Source organism: Strix uralensis, chromosome 3 (genome assembly GCF_047716275.1).
Source record: "Strix uralensis isolate ZFMK-TIS-50842 chromosome 3, bStrUra1, whole genome shotgun sequence".
Lineage (NCBI taxonomy): Eukaryota > Metazoa > Chordata > Aves > Strigiformes > Strigidae > Strix > Strix uralensis.
Window position 1 is genome coordinate 99,695,822 of NC_133974.1, and position 15,022 is coordinate 99,710,843.

Genomic DNA, 15,022 nt, shown 5'->3' on the forward strand with positions numbered 1-15,022 from the left:
CCAGTGATGAAATTACTCATGTTTCACCCAAAATACTTCAGCCCCTTTGCAGTTCCCCAAAACTTATGCTTGAAGCAGGGAGCGGATAAAATACTCTAGCTCCACATTAAGCAGCGAACAATGCCAACACCACAGCAGATGAGCAGAGGCAGTCCTCTTATCCCCTAAGGAAATTTGCAAACGTGACAAAAAGCACAGAAAAACAGCTTGACTCGCTCAGGAACTCTGACAAACTCCTTACCATGTCCTTTGCTATGTAAAGTTTTGGTTTATGCTGTATTCTCATGTGTCTACAGAATTAAGATATCCTTGTCAGCAAGTGCTGATACTTAATTAAACCAGAATGACTGCTGTGAAGGGAGTCATATCAACATCTGTAGCAGGCTATGCATTTGGGGAAAAGCCAAAAGAGGAGATGGGCATTTTTAATTTACTTATAATAGAGGTTTTAATGTCAACATTTAATTGCATGTTCTTTTACTTTAGGATTGCAATACAGCTGGTGACACTGCTAATACTGTCACAGTTATGTGACTTCCAGTATGGTCTTCTCTTCATCAGCAGTAACGTTCCAAGTAAATTTAGGACTTCCACTCACGAGACAGGTCATCAGGTATCCAAATCATCAGTGTTAAGAACCAATGTTAATAACCACACCTTAAAAGAACCTCCATTGAAACATCTCAGGGTGCAGCCTTACAAGAAGTTAGGCTAAGCTAAACTGATAACTGCTGTAAATCTACCTCCTGCCATGTGTAGTTTCTACTCCAACTTTGGCATCAGTTGTTGCTCTCATATCCTCATGCAGCAAGCTGATTCAAAAAGCTAAACTAAAAATTAATCTCAGCAATAGATACCCAACATACAAACATCACATAACGCTCTCTCACCATGAGATGAGACACAGCCAACTATCAGCATGAGGAGGAAGAGGAACACATGGTCAGAAGCAGAAGACTGCAGAAATACAGCAGCACTAACATATTTAGGTAATTATACGAGAACCTCTTCCTTAACGAAACAGCCAGGATTATGAGAGAGTTCCAGAAGCAAATGCCTAAGTGCATGCAGAGGCCTAACAAGAACTCTCTTTTCTGTAATTGTATCAGCATTGAAAAGTGGTGAAAAAACAAATAATTCCAAGGACCTTTAACTAAAAAGATGAATACCAGATGCTCACCAATTAGGTAGCACCTAGCAGAAAGCTGTTTGGGTAGAGGGAATGAACTCCCCATAACGAAGAGATAAAACCAAAGCTACATTGTGTACATTAGGTGAGCCAGCTTCCAAGATGTTATATCCACTGTTTTTAAAAAGCTGCAAAGAAATAACAACAGTGCGTGGCTGGCAAAGGAAGCAGATGTACCTAGTGCCCAGCACTCTCACTGAGGTATAAGATTTAATGACTAGAAACTAGCATAGAAAGAATTCAGAATTAAAAACTCAGCTTCAACTGAATTCCATGCTAGCTACTTTACCAGTGCTGGCTTTACCCTTGTCCTGTCTCTAGGGTTTTGAAGCTACTACCCTTTGGCAGCTGAACCAAACAAACTTTTATTGCTTTTTCTCGTATTAATGGAAAAATTACTCTGGGTCATATCAGCCCACTCTAATTTTCCTTTCCTTCTCTGAACGTGGCAGTTTAGTGCAAACATCCTTTCCATCACCCAAAGACCTTCTAGGAATCTTTGCTTCCTCAGCAACAGGGATTCAAGTCTATCAATTCCATGACACCTTAAATTCATAATAAGAATAGATCATGCCACGCACTAAGCTTTCCTCTATCTGCAGGACTTTTTACACAGTTCAGAGTGAAAAAAACCCAACAGTTTCATATAGCTCAGGAAACAATACTATAAATTAAATCTTCTCCCATTCCCCTCCAACCCTCCTCAAGAAGGGACATAACAGGAGAAAACAAAGAAACCAGACATCAACAAAAATAAGGAAAGAGAATGAGGACTAATATAAAGAAGCTCTTCCCCATCTCACCCAGCAATAGAGATGTCAGTGGTCAACTCATACTTGTCCATTATTCCCCATGCCAGTATCAAAGAGTCATGATATCTCTGAAGGGCAAGTAATTCCAGTAGGCTAGTGGCAGAGAGCAGAACCTGGTAATAAAAAGTTGCATAGCTGCTGACAAAAATCATTCACATGATGAACAGATGAATGAACAGAACACAGAACCCTGTGATGAGAGAGTAAGGAAGAATACTTCTCGATGAATAGTGTGCTCTGCCTACTCAAGTATTCTCTGGATTAGCTTAAGTCCTCAGTGAATTTATGACATCAGTTCTTTGGAAAGCATTGTCATTTTCTTCCTTACTGTACTGGGTTTGTGTGGCAAGGTTTTAGTAGTGGGGAGGGCAGCTACAAGGGTGGCTTCTGTGAGAAGCTGCTAGAAGCTTCCCCTATGTCCAATAGAGCCAATGCCAGTCAGCTACAAGATCTGCTGCTGGCCAAGGCCCAGCCCATCAGTGACGGTGGTAGCACCTCTGGGACAAGGTATTTAAGAAGGAGAAAAAGTTGCTGTGCAACAGCAATTGTAGCCAGAGTGAGAACATGTGAGAGAAACAACTCTGCAGACCCCAAGGTCAGTGAAGAAGGAGGGGGAGGAGGTGCTCCACCTGCCATAGCACATTCCCCTGCAGCCCGTGGTGCAGCCCATGGTGTAGCCCATGGTGGGGCAGGCTGTGCCCCTGCACCCATGGAGGTGAACGGGGGAGCAGATCTCCACCTGGAGCCCATGGAGGACCCCACGCTGGAGCAGCTGGATGTGCCCAGAGGAGGCTGTGAGACCCTGTGGGAAGCCCACGCTGGAGCAGGCTCCTGGCAGGACCTGTGACCCCGTGGGGGACCCACGCTGGAGCAGTTCATGAAGAACTGCAGCCCGTGCGAAGGACCCATGTTGGAGAAGTTCATGAAGGACTCTCTCCTGTGGGAGGGACCCCACGCTGGAGCAAGGAAAGAGTGTGAGGAGTCCTCCCTTGAGGAAGGAGCAGCAGAGACAAACATGTGATGAACTGACCACAAACCCCATTCCCCATCCCCCTGCGCCGCTCTGGGAGGGTGAAGTGGTAGAGAAAATCAGGAGAAAAGTTAAGCCCAAGAAGAAGGGAGGGGTGGGGGAAAGGCATTTTTAAGATATGGTTTTTATTTCTCATTATCCTACTCTGATTTGATTGGCAATAAATTAAACTAAATTTCCCCAAGTCGAGCTTCTTTTGCCCGTGACAGTAACTGGCAAGTGATCTCTCCCTGTCCTTATCTCGACCCACAAGCCTTTTGTTGTATTTTCTCTCTCCTGTCCAGCTGCGGAGAGGAGTGATAGAGCAGCTTTGGTGGGCACCTGGCATCCAGCCAAGGTCAACACACAACACTTACTAAGAACACAACTTTTTATTTCCTCTCCTGCTTCATTTCAGTTTCTCTCCTGTAGTAACAGCATCAGACTTTGACCCAAGGAAAGGAGAGGATAAGCACTAAGTTAGAAGAATCAACAGTTCTGAAATTGCAACGAAATAAACTGCAGAATAAAGTTTGCTCACATATAGTCCAGGATCACTTTTGTACCAGTGATAGCTTAAGATGATTACTAAGACGACACTAAATAGCAGAAAAGCATGGTGGAGATTCCAGCAGTGTTCTAGGACCATCACTTACTTTAGAAAGGCTTCAAGCACAAATCTGACAATTCTTGACAGAGCTAAACTGTCACCTCTGCTTTGTATGCAAGAACTTCTGTTTTAATCAATGCTTCAACAAATACACAAACAAGACCTATGGAGGAAGGAACAATATGGAGAGACATATTATTAAGAAGTTTTCCACATTAGCTTTGTAGTCTTTGTGAACCTGACAACATAATCAGGTTTCAAGTCTGGACAGACACTAAGACACCTTTCAAAAAAGTTAGTTATGGAATTGCTACCCCAAGTTTTTGTTTATACAAAACACATTCGAATCTGGTAACCCTGAAATAAACAAAACAGTGAAAAAAGATCACTTGAAATAGTAACTAATTTTTCCTAGATGGAACCCTACTTACCCTCTCGACAGATTCAGAATTATGGAAAACTTCAGATTGAAAATAGCATGGTCATTAAATATATCTGAAAATATACAATATTTTTCAAGGAAAATATTTTCCAAACATAAATCAATAAAGGGTGTAAAGAATACAATTTCAGAGTACTTTCCCCAGTGACATATTTCTGACCATGTTGAATTCTATTCCTTGCCATTGGCAACAGCAGCACACAAGCTCATTTGAAGAATCTTGATCTATACTGGAATTTTATTTCTTCTTCTCTGACTCTGCAAGTCAAACCCCATTTCACTTCATGTTAAAAAAAACCCATCAGAAATTGTTTTGACAGTCTGTAACCTTATCCCCTTCCCTCCAAAAATCAGATATTTTAAGTTGACAGCATTCATTTTTTTCTTTAAATTAAAACAATACTGCAACAATAGCCAAAACCACGTAGTAAGCTGTTATGGTTAACAACAGCTACTATTTTGAGTTCATTAAATATTTTAGAGAAGTTCTTCTCTGGCCTAGAATTGCTTGTGTTTGGTGCATTCTAGTTAAAGGGAGAAATCATCCTACTGGACTTAACATTACAAGCTAGATATTTATCTTCAGCAGCGCTTAACCTCCATCACTCTTATACTCAAATATAGTAATAAAACACATAGAAGCATAGACCTGGTTCAGCATAAGGAAAACCAAAGGTGAAACAGAAGTGAAATAAATTCTGTTTACTATGATATAAAAGTAGGATACAAACACCGGTGTCACTATGGCAGAATCCTAACAATGCTTTTCTTCCACATCACACACAAGCATTATTATTATTTCAATTTTAAAACACAGGTAAATGTTAGCGCTCCCAAGGCCTTCCTGCAGAGGAGACTGCACGGCTATCTGACTCTAGCAAACACTGTGAAAAAGTCCCACAAAACAAGCAATTGCTATTATTAAAGTACCTTCTAAACGACTAAAGCCTATCAACTTCTAGGTTATCTTTTAAACAGCAGTTTTAATTGCAGTGCACTTCTGGAAGATTTACAGAACAGGTTTCACACGCCCCCCTTCCCCCCAGCTCTAGCTACTGTTTTCATAAGACTGTTTTAATTTTGCTTATAAAACCCCTACTATTCGAAGTTTTACACACAACCTTATACTAGTATAGAAAAAGTGCTCCTCAGAGTAACATTATCAGCTACAACCCAGATTTTGGATGATTCTAATAAATCCATCTACCAGCCTAAGCAATCAGTAAGTAAAAGCATAGGGAAGACATCATCTCAGTGAAAAGGAAAAGCGAAACAAAAAAATCGCTTGCCGTAATATGTCTCCTGGAAAAGTGGTAAAGATGCAGAAAACACGACAAGCTAGCAAATGGACAAGCATTACATCTGAGGAGTCAGTCTGATACACCTGTAGGTAGTAGTCCCACATTTACTGGATAACACTCACTAAAGACGCCTGTAAATCCCAGCTGTAATTAGATATTGTTAATAACCTCCTTAGAAGGGTCACTTCAGTTCTTCCTGACGTCACCCCAAGTGAGATGTTCATGAGTCTTAACAGACTGTACTGTGCACTGGGGCTCTTTTGAGACAGATGGAGGTCCTTTGCCTTCAAAGATGCAGGACAGATCACTAGCTAGAGGAGTGAACGGACTACCTCTGTTAGGTCTGGATTCAAGTTTTACAACAGCCAAAGTAAGAAAAGTACTTCACATTTGTCTTGAATACACACACTAACAAAGAGTATCCTTTTCTTGAAAAATCAGCTATAAACAATTTTTCTCAAATGCCCCAGAGGGAATCAACTTTAAACTGTGCCTGCAACTAGTACCATATCTGAAGTGAGGTCTTGGGCACAAACTGGTACGCAGAGTACTTTTTGACCAGGATGAGATTTTCCTGTTGGGAACTAGAACAAATGAAGTATTTTATTACTGTGCTAGGGAAATGGAAAGCAGGAGCAAAAAGGACACAGCAAAACTAAGTAACATCTGTGCTAGATTCACCTTTCATACCTTTACAGAAGCTCTGTAAAGTCAGTGCTTTGAGTATAGGCCCACTTAAAATAGAAGCAAAAGGAACTATTTCTTTGGCTTTATACACTGAAAACAGACCCCTCAGAACTCAGCCTGCAGTACCACATAGCTTCAATACAGTACTTCTCATCTGAAAAGTTTCAAAGCACCACTTCAGCAGCTTTTCAAGGTCACAAGGGCAATCACAAACACAAATCCCTGCCCCCTCCAATTCCTAATCCACCACCCTCAAAATCCAACCTAGCTGTACTCCAGAGACTTCAATACATAATTTTCAAACCCTCATTCACTTGTCTCCTAGAATCATGGCCCAAAACTATCATATGCAGTATCATTCTGTATTACAAAAGGCTACAATATACATCAAATGCAACTTTAGACCCATCTATGTTTATTTGGAGGTGGTTTAATAATCACGTTGGATACTCTCAAGAATTTTATCTATCCTATCCTTAAGAAGTAGCTGTTAGGAACATAATTTCCTACTTCTAGATATGTTGCCTGAAATGTTAAGGAAATACTTTTAACTCTTCGGAAGAAATTTAAAGTAGTTGTAAATATAAGAAGACAGTAAAATGAGATAGCATTAGTGGAAAATAAATAAAATACAACCTTAGGAAGACAAGCTACAGCATGTGTTGTTCCCCCCCTCAAGTTTTATTGAAACTGGCCACAATTCAGAAGTTAACACAAGCATAAATATTTCAGAGATAAACAGGTCCCATGAGTTTTGTAGAAACGAACAGTCAGACCAAGGAGATATATCCAAACTAGTGTCCCTTGAGGACAAGCGCAGCAGGAGCTCAGCTACGTTACCAAAAAACAACTTCCCACACAGGACAGCAGGACAGACAATGCCCCAAACACATGAAAATACTTTCAGAGCTCACAATACAGTATACCCAGAAAAATCCAACCACAAGACACAAAGCCACAGGAAGTCAGGCTTCATAACCTGTTGCTCACGCAGCTAGTTTCATTCTTGATTAACTGAAGCAAAACCATGAAAGAACTTCTTTCCAGAATTTATTCTAGTTTTAACACCAGTCATTTTCACACACAATTTCAAAACTAGGGACAATAATTTGGGAACAGAGATTCAGTTACCAGTCAAGATAAACAAACAATCCTTACTCAGAGAGCAGCAGGACAATTTCTGCAGTCCTGACAACAGCACTTTGGAGGCAGAAGGCAGAATCCAGTCCCCCACATAGCTCAACACCCTGTGCAATACTCCAAGGTGCCTTTTAGAGACCCAGTTGGTAGATCTGTATTAGCACTTTAGTTTGGATCAGGAGAGCACTTCTGAAGTAAACCTGAGTCACCACACTTGCTGTGCTTTGGTTCACATCTCAAAGAAGTTTCTGAACACATGATCTGGACATCTCTTATATTAACCTAAACCAAAAGTATGGAAAAACACCTAATACCCAGTAATGTTTGGTGTATACTCAGTCCACAGAACCAGACCACAACTAGTCTAAAATAAAGCCCCACAAAGTACACACACAGTGAACACTGGGTCTGCCTAACTTATAGCTTCACTCTACAATCTTCAATTGCATCATACTGCTTGCTAATATAAACATAATCAATGTGGCAGATACTGCCCATTCATTTAATAAAGCCTCAAGCAGCAGTAATTAAATGCACAGACTTAAGGTGCCAAGGCACACCTCACTGGCCCTGAAACAGAGGGCTGCAGTGAATTTGAGTGTTCCTTTTCCTGGAGGAACTACAGCAGCAGGTGTCGCACCACTTGCCCGCTTCTGCTTCCACCCCTTTACAGTTAGGAGTATCAAAAGCTAGTGGGATACACCTAGGAAAGTTCTCTGAACAAAGTCAAAAAAACCCAAGATCTACACACTTCATGCATCATTAACATTTACTGTTTTGTAAAACTTTTTCAATAGCACTGAAATCCCAATCCAATAACCCACATCAATGGCTCCACTGTAGCTGGTGATAGGAAAGGAAGAGCAGCATGTGCTCGATAATGCTTTATATTACTTGCACATCAGCTTAACCAACAAAGCTGCCCAGAAAAGAGGTTTTTTTGTTTTTGAATAAGCTGACCAACATAATATTCATTGTTTCAGTTTTCCACTTGAATCAAAATATCTGTTCTTTACAAATAGTTCTATCATTTGAGACTTGTTCTCTCCAGTCACCAATTTTTCTTTTGTTATACGAAATTTTAAATACAAAATCATGAGTTTTGAACAAATAATACCTGGCTTTAGCAGGACAGATGAGCTGGTGGGAACAGGCCAAAGCAGTACTGTATGAATAAATTACAATAAAGCATTACCTCCTCTACTCAAGAAATCATCATCTTACTTCATTACCTCCTTGATAAAAACAATTCCTTCATATATTAACAGCGCAGAGCCATGTTTGCTCTACATTCAGTAAATGGCAACTTTCTACACTGGGGTGCAGACGCAGAGGTAAGATTATTGAAGATTTCTCTTAACACGCTAATTCCCTGAAAACTGCAAAGACTGATACTTTCCTTTGTGACTTAACTGGAAGCTTGTGGTCACTGACTTGTCATTACCATACATGCTAAAGAGCCATCTTAAGCTCTCCAGTCACCTAGTCTGAAACATTCTTAACCAATGTTTTTGACCTGAATTCCTGTTAACTCCTGTGAAAACAGATTTAAGCATCTAGTTGTACTATTTATTTGAAAGAAAACTCAATCAAAAAGGTTATTTCCCATCAAAGATGCAAAGAACCTACAGCATGAGATAGTAATGTAGTAACATCATAAAATGACACATTGAAGTAATGTTAATGGGAAACTAATGGTGCGTAGGGAAAAGAAAGAGTTGTGGGTGACTTATTTTTCCTAGCAGAACAATACCTGGGCCAATTAATTTCCTCTGAAATTATAGGAAAGGCTCTTGTCCGCTGAGATATGGGGTTTTCCATTCTATCATTTTCTACAACAAAACATCTTTGTACCTTGTCTCCTAATGTAGGTTTTCCTAAGAGCCAGAAAACTAAGCTAACCTACACTCAATGGCAACCCTTATGTTTCATCATGCCAATAATGTCTCAAGAAGTTGAGATGAGCTGAACTGCTCTACACTAGCTCAGTTATTTCTTACCATCTCATGCAAAGCTTTTCAGACAGTTTTCTTTTGGAATGACACTCATTAATTCCTCAGAACTTTTATATGGCTTTAGCATGATACAGATATAAATTTGTACAAGATTTATTTGCCAAATTTTAAGCAGTTTGACGAGTATCCCATGCTGCCCAAGACTGAAAGATAATCAGCCAAATACTTGAGGACTTTGCAAGGTCATCTGTTAGAAAAACAATTTTGACAACCTTTTTGGAAACTCAGCATCCTTATTCTTGCATCAGGGACGTATCTTCCATCGTCCCTGCAAACAAATTCTCTTTTCTGGGCCTTTATAGTCTGATGTTATTTGAACTTGTGTAGCTTTTTTAAACTTAAGAACCTGCAATGACTTGTCCAGATTTTGAAATTAAATTCTCTGAAAATTATATGCCTACTAGATATGCTGAAGACCAGGGCTAAACCAGGCCCCTCTTAGTTTCGTAAAACTTTTATCCTACATTCACACTGTTAACAGACAGCGAGAAGGAAGAAGTCACAGTTCACACCCTGTACATCTATAGAAGCTAAACCTTGAAGATGATCTAGCATAAACAACTGAAGCACAGAATGAAAATGTGACAAATAGGGAAGGAGCCAAGATAGCAAAAATTTTTACTTTTAACAGTTTTCCAAAGAAATCACCATTGCTCTCCTCCAATTTACTGAGAAGATCAATATTCAGATCAAATCACTTGGGTTGCTAAACGGCTCAAGATCTGAAGGATGCTTCTTCATTTTCTCAGAGAAGTGAAGAGAAACACTAATGCAGCACTGAACTTGGAGGTATGAGAAAACTTGTTGAACAAGGTAGCAAGAATTAAAAACCCACCACAAAAAAAAGAGCATACTTGATACAATTGAAGTGGTGGACAGAAAGAATCAATATTAGAGAAAAACAACTATGGACACAAAGATATGCATGACCTGTTACAGTAATCACTCTCCACAATCCACACATGGAGTCTAGAGCTTGGATTCTCTCACAAAGGCCTTCCCATTCACTAGGAAGAGACTGTGCTTGCAAAAACCAATGGTTAGCTACCTATCTTCCAGCACTGGCCAGAGAAGAACAGCTATTTACTAAGATACAGCAACAGGTCTATGTGGCAGATTTAAGCTTTTCTACTTGACTGATGATCCAAGACAGTAGCAAATGATCAATTGCAATTTCCAGTTTTTTGGAGAAAAAAAACCCCGAAGAACAACCCACAAAAACCACACTGAAAAAAGCCATAGACACACACCCCCAGGAACATTACGGTAGCATTTAGCTAGGTGTGCTGCCATTTGCTTCAGTCAAGATTGAGCGTACTCTCTGAACATTGCTCTACGTAGAACCTGATCCCTTGACACAGTCTAAGTAAACCCTGCTCCAGAGAGTGATCATCATTATTGTAATACAAATACTTCAAACACACAGATTTTTTACACCCAGTATTAAGAGTGGATTTTTACTGCCTTTCTCCTTCTGTAATATGGAGGCAACGCATTCATGCAAGAAACTACTCTCAACTGCCCCTTCCAAGAGCAGTAGTTCTTGACCACTGAGCACCTTAAAAGATTGTGTTCAACACACAGATTTCACAAGCTTTAATTTCAATTGTGATGGGTTTATATTTCTGCAAGACAGGGTTTCAAGTTTAGTAAGCAGCACACATTAGTGATCACTGTTGGAAAAGTTTAAGTGAACAGTGATAACTCCACATCAGAGACAAGAAGGGAACATTACCCAGGACAACTACTATAAAACTAGTCTCTTCTTTCTCTACTTCCCTACCTAAGCGACCACCTCACAGCTACTGCAATATAAGAAGAATGGGTTCTACGTACTCTCTACGCAGCCCTCTCCACACTACATAAATTCTGTTTCCCTCATCTTGATGTTAGGTGCCTGAAACCACTACCCCATATAACAATGTCCTCTAAATATCTGTGCAGAACAAGAAATGAGGGGCTGTGTAAACAAATGATACATACTATCACAAACCCACAGAACATGGGATACACACATGCAATTTTTCCTCATTTCCACCTGAGCCAAACAGCTTTCCATTCTAAACAGATCATCTTTTCAGAGATCTCACCCTCAAGTGTTTATGCTCTAACCCTCTTTCAAACACAAGCATACGTCCAGTACAAAAGACTTCATACCTTCTGGACACATGCACTCAGTTAAAGTGTTATGCTATATATAACACACATAATAAATATATATATAATAGACACATTCGAGCCCCTGAGCTCACCCATACATGGGGCTCGTCTATACACATTAAGTGCTTTTAGCTAGCTGCTGACCTGTCAACACTATTATGGGTGCTAGTTTCAGCAAGTTTACTCTTAAAGTTAATGGACAATTTACCCACTGGAACAAACAGAACAAAATACACGCCTTAACAGAAACCCCTTGACTATTCTGTAGCCTACTTCAGTCTGGTAATATTTGTAACATTCACAAATTGCTTCATCTTTGTTCACTTTTTTAGTTTCCACTGACTGTCACAACTATAAAATACTTCCCTCCATACCAAGAGGAGCAAAGAATCCCCACAGCCTCCCACCTGCTCAGGACACATCCAGGGGATCCCAGACCCAGTTCATCATCTCTCCCCAACACTATTTCAACTTTTCATAACCTCAGCCAAAAATGTCTGCCTACTCTCTCCACATACAGACTAGAGTTCCCACTAACTCAGCAATACGAAAACTCGAGTTTCCCTTTTGCACAAATACCATTCCCCTGATACACACATGTATACATAGCCTAACACAATCTTCACCCTGTATATGCATAATCCCCACAAATTCATGCTTTTCAAGTGCACACAAGCCTTTCAAACACTCCGCCATTCATACCTACTTCTAAATATCCACCCAAGCCCCTTCACGTTCTTATAATCCATGGTAATCCCCAGAAGTTTACCCACAAGGAGAGCACATTTATGCCCTTATAGACAGAAGTTTATACTGCCCAACACCTGTTAACAGATATAGATACCTACAGACTACAGCCCCCCCAGGACGTGCACAGACTTTTCTCCGAACACCTGGCATTTGCTACATGTCTTTCAATTTGTATCCCATGGCTCAAACAACAAATATCTAGCCTTTCAATTTCATCACAGGTGATAGGTCAATTCACAGCTCCTCTCAGGTTCCCAGGACACAGACCATGTTGCTTGCTGCCCTAGCCCATCTCAACACACAAGAAACAGGCCTCACAGAGCTGGTAACAGCCAGGCATCTCTCTCAACTCCCAGTGCGAGCAGCAGACTTACAGGCAGTAAGAACATGCATGCCTTCCTGTCCACATACCATCTCATATTACACATGAAGGTCTCGCACATTAAGTCTAACCACACTGGCCACCAAACAAGTTCAGAACCTTGAAGCAACCTGTTACCACTGTGCCTGTAAGTTGTACATAGGCTTACCACTCAAAGCCTCTCTCCTCCACAGCACTTAGAAACCAGCCAACTTATCACCTTACTTCTCACAACACACACAAGACTGTTTACCTATCACTCCTAAATTCACAGGCCTTCATGTACCCACTATTCCTAAATACGTGCGGTTTCACCCACCATCTGCATCCCCGTGTTATAAACATATCCCTCAACCTACCACAGCACACAAAACAACACACACGCAGATTTTTCCAGCTGACTCTAGCCCATCAAAATGACTCTCTCCCTGCGACTAGCTACAAATCACAGGAGACGAATATCCACGTTTATATCCACTGGGTTCGCAGAGCCAACAAGCTCCAAACTACACGAGAACTGCCTTTCATTTCTTTCCCTGTCCACGCTAAAGGCGCCCGGGCACTGCCCATCTGCCTGTGACTTCACTCCCTCCGCACACCACCAGCCCGTCACAAGCACCCAGGCCTAACGACAGCTTCTCCCTCCAACACCAGGGCCGTGCCCGCAGCTCGCCACCTCCCACCACCCCACCCCCTCGGTAAACACCGGGCCCCGCCGGCCCCGGCCCGCCACTCCCCCGGCCCCAACCAATACACGTGCACAGGCCCGGCCCGCCAGCCGTCCCCTAACCCCGCTCCGCACGCAGCTCCCGGCAAGCCGGCCCCCTCCCCGCCCCGCACACAGCACCACCCACACGGGGCCCGGCCCGCCGGCTCCCCCACGCCGCACGCAGCGGCCGCCGTGCGGGGCCTGAGCCGCTGGGGCCCCCGCCGCCGCTCCGGCCCGCACCGCCGCGCGCGCAGAGGGCGGGCCCACCGGCCCCCGGCCCCAGCTACACCGGCGGGCTTGGCTTCCCCGCCACTTCCTCGCCGGCCCTCGCCCGGGCGCCCCGCCGGCAGGCCGTGTCAGCGCGGTCCCCGGCCCTCTTTTCTCCGCCAGCGGGAGGAGGCGGAGGCCAGGCCTGCGCGGCGCCTGCCCGCTCCCCGGGGACGCACACGCAGCAGGCCTCGCCCGCCGCCCCCCCGGCCCCCCGGAGCAGGCCGGCGCAGCCAGTCCCCGCTCCCCACGGCAGGCGCGCGCCCAGGCCCGGCCCGGCCTCTCGGCTCCTTCCCCCTCTCTGCCCACCTCGGCCCGGCCACAAACTGCTCGCCCGCGTCCCACGGCCAGCCCTGCCCCCCTCTACCTGTCGGCGGACGAGCGCCGGCGTCCCCCGGCGTCCGGGCCCCAGGCGGCCCTGCAGGGCCCGGGCCGGGTGAGGCAGGGGGTTGAGGGGGAGGGCCTGGCTGGGCCTCAGGCGCGGGCCGCCCCGCGCTGGCCGCCGCCGGCCGCAGTCGCTGCCCGCTCGCGCACTCCGAGCGCCGCCAGCAGCGCCGACATGTTGGGAGCCCCTGTCCCAAAGGCCGCCGCTAGGCCCGCCCTCCCCGCCGCCCACGTCAGAGCGCTCCGGGAGGGGCGGGCGGGGCACGGCCCCCGGCCCCGCCCCCTCGCCCCGCTGCCGTTCCCGGCCGGGCCGCCTCGCGTCCTTCCCAGCCTACTGGCTGCCGCTGCCGTCGCTCATCCCGCCCCGCCCTCTCCGGCTGGCCATTGGCCGTCCGCCTCACTGGCTCTACCCTTCCTCAGTGTCATTGGTCGATCCGTTCGCCGCTCACCCGCCAGCCCCGCCCAAAGGCCTTTTCTTGATTGGACTTTTCCCCTCTGCTTTGGTAACTACTGGCTGCGGCTCTTGTCAATCAAGGCGCCAGAGCACGGCCTCTTTCTTTCATCGCACTTTTGTTTTTTTTTATCCGGCCTCGTAGCCTGGGCAGGACTGACGGAAGCGGCTGTCAGCGAGCGCCCTTGCCCCTCCCCGCCTCCCTCCCCCCGCCACATCCTTTCCCTCCCGGCGCGGTTTGCCTGCAGGCCATTGGCTGTCAGCGCCGCCACTCCCGGAGCCTCTCTCGCCCCGGCCGCCGCTTCGCGAAATGGGCGTGAATCGGCCGGTGGGTGCCTTCTCCTGATTGGCCGCCGCCCCTGCCAATAAAGCAGGGCCGGCGGGCCCCGGCGGAGCTGCAGAGCGCGTCCCGGCCCGCGCGCCGCTCCGCACGGCGATTGGTCGCGGGGCGGCGGGGAGGGGGAGAGGCGCGCGGCCCCCCCGTGTCCCACGGGGGGCGGTGAGGAGTACCCGTATGTTCGCGCCATTACATCACCGCCAGCCAATCAGGGAGCGCGAGGCCGGTCTCCTGGTCGCGGGGGGGGGCGGAGCCTCGCGCCCGCCCGCGGTATCCGTTGCGCCTCACGCGCCCCGGGGGGGGGGGGGGGGGGGGCCGGCGGAGCGGCCGTTTTTACCACCGGAAAGAATGAGGGTGGAGGTGTCCCGCTCTTGGGCGTCCCTCCCGCCGGCGGGGCC

The 15,022-nt window shown here is 45.3% G+C and overlaps 1 protein-coding gene across 7 annotated transcripts in view; it reads right to left on the reverse strand.

The window, feature by feature from the left end:
• The window catches only part of PPM1B (protein phosphatase, Mg2+/Mn2+ dependent 1B), a 61,601-nt gene extending 47,519 nt beyond the window's left edge, over positions 1–14,082 (reverse strand). For 3 of the 7 annotated variants that reach the window (XM_074863568.1, XM_074863565.1, XM_074863567.1), the window contains exon 1: positions 13,820–14,064. The gene's annotated coding sequence lies outside the window, so the exon portion shown is untranslated. Of the gene's footprint in view, positions 1–13,819 lie in introns of all 7 variants that reach the window. The other 4 variants (XM_074863571.1, XM_074863569.1, XM_074863572.1 and 1 more) reach the window with 3 other exon arrangements.
• Positions 14,083–15,022: the final 940 nt, after the last annotated feature.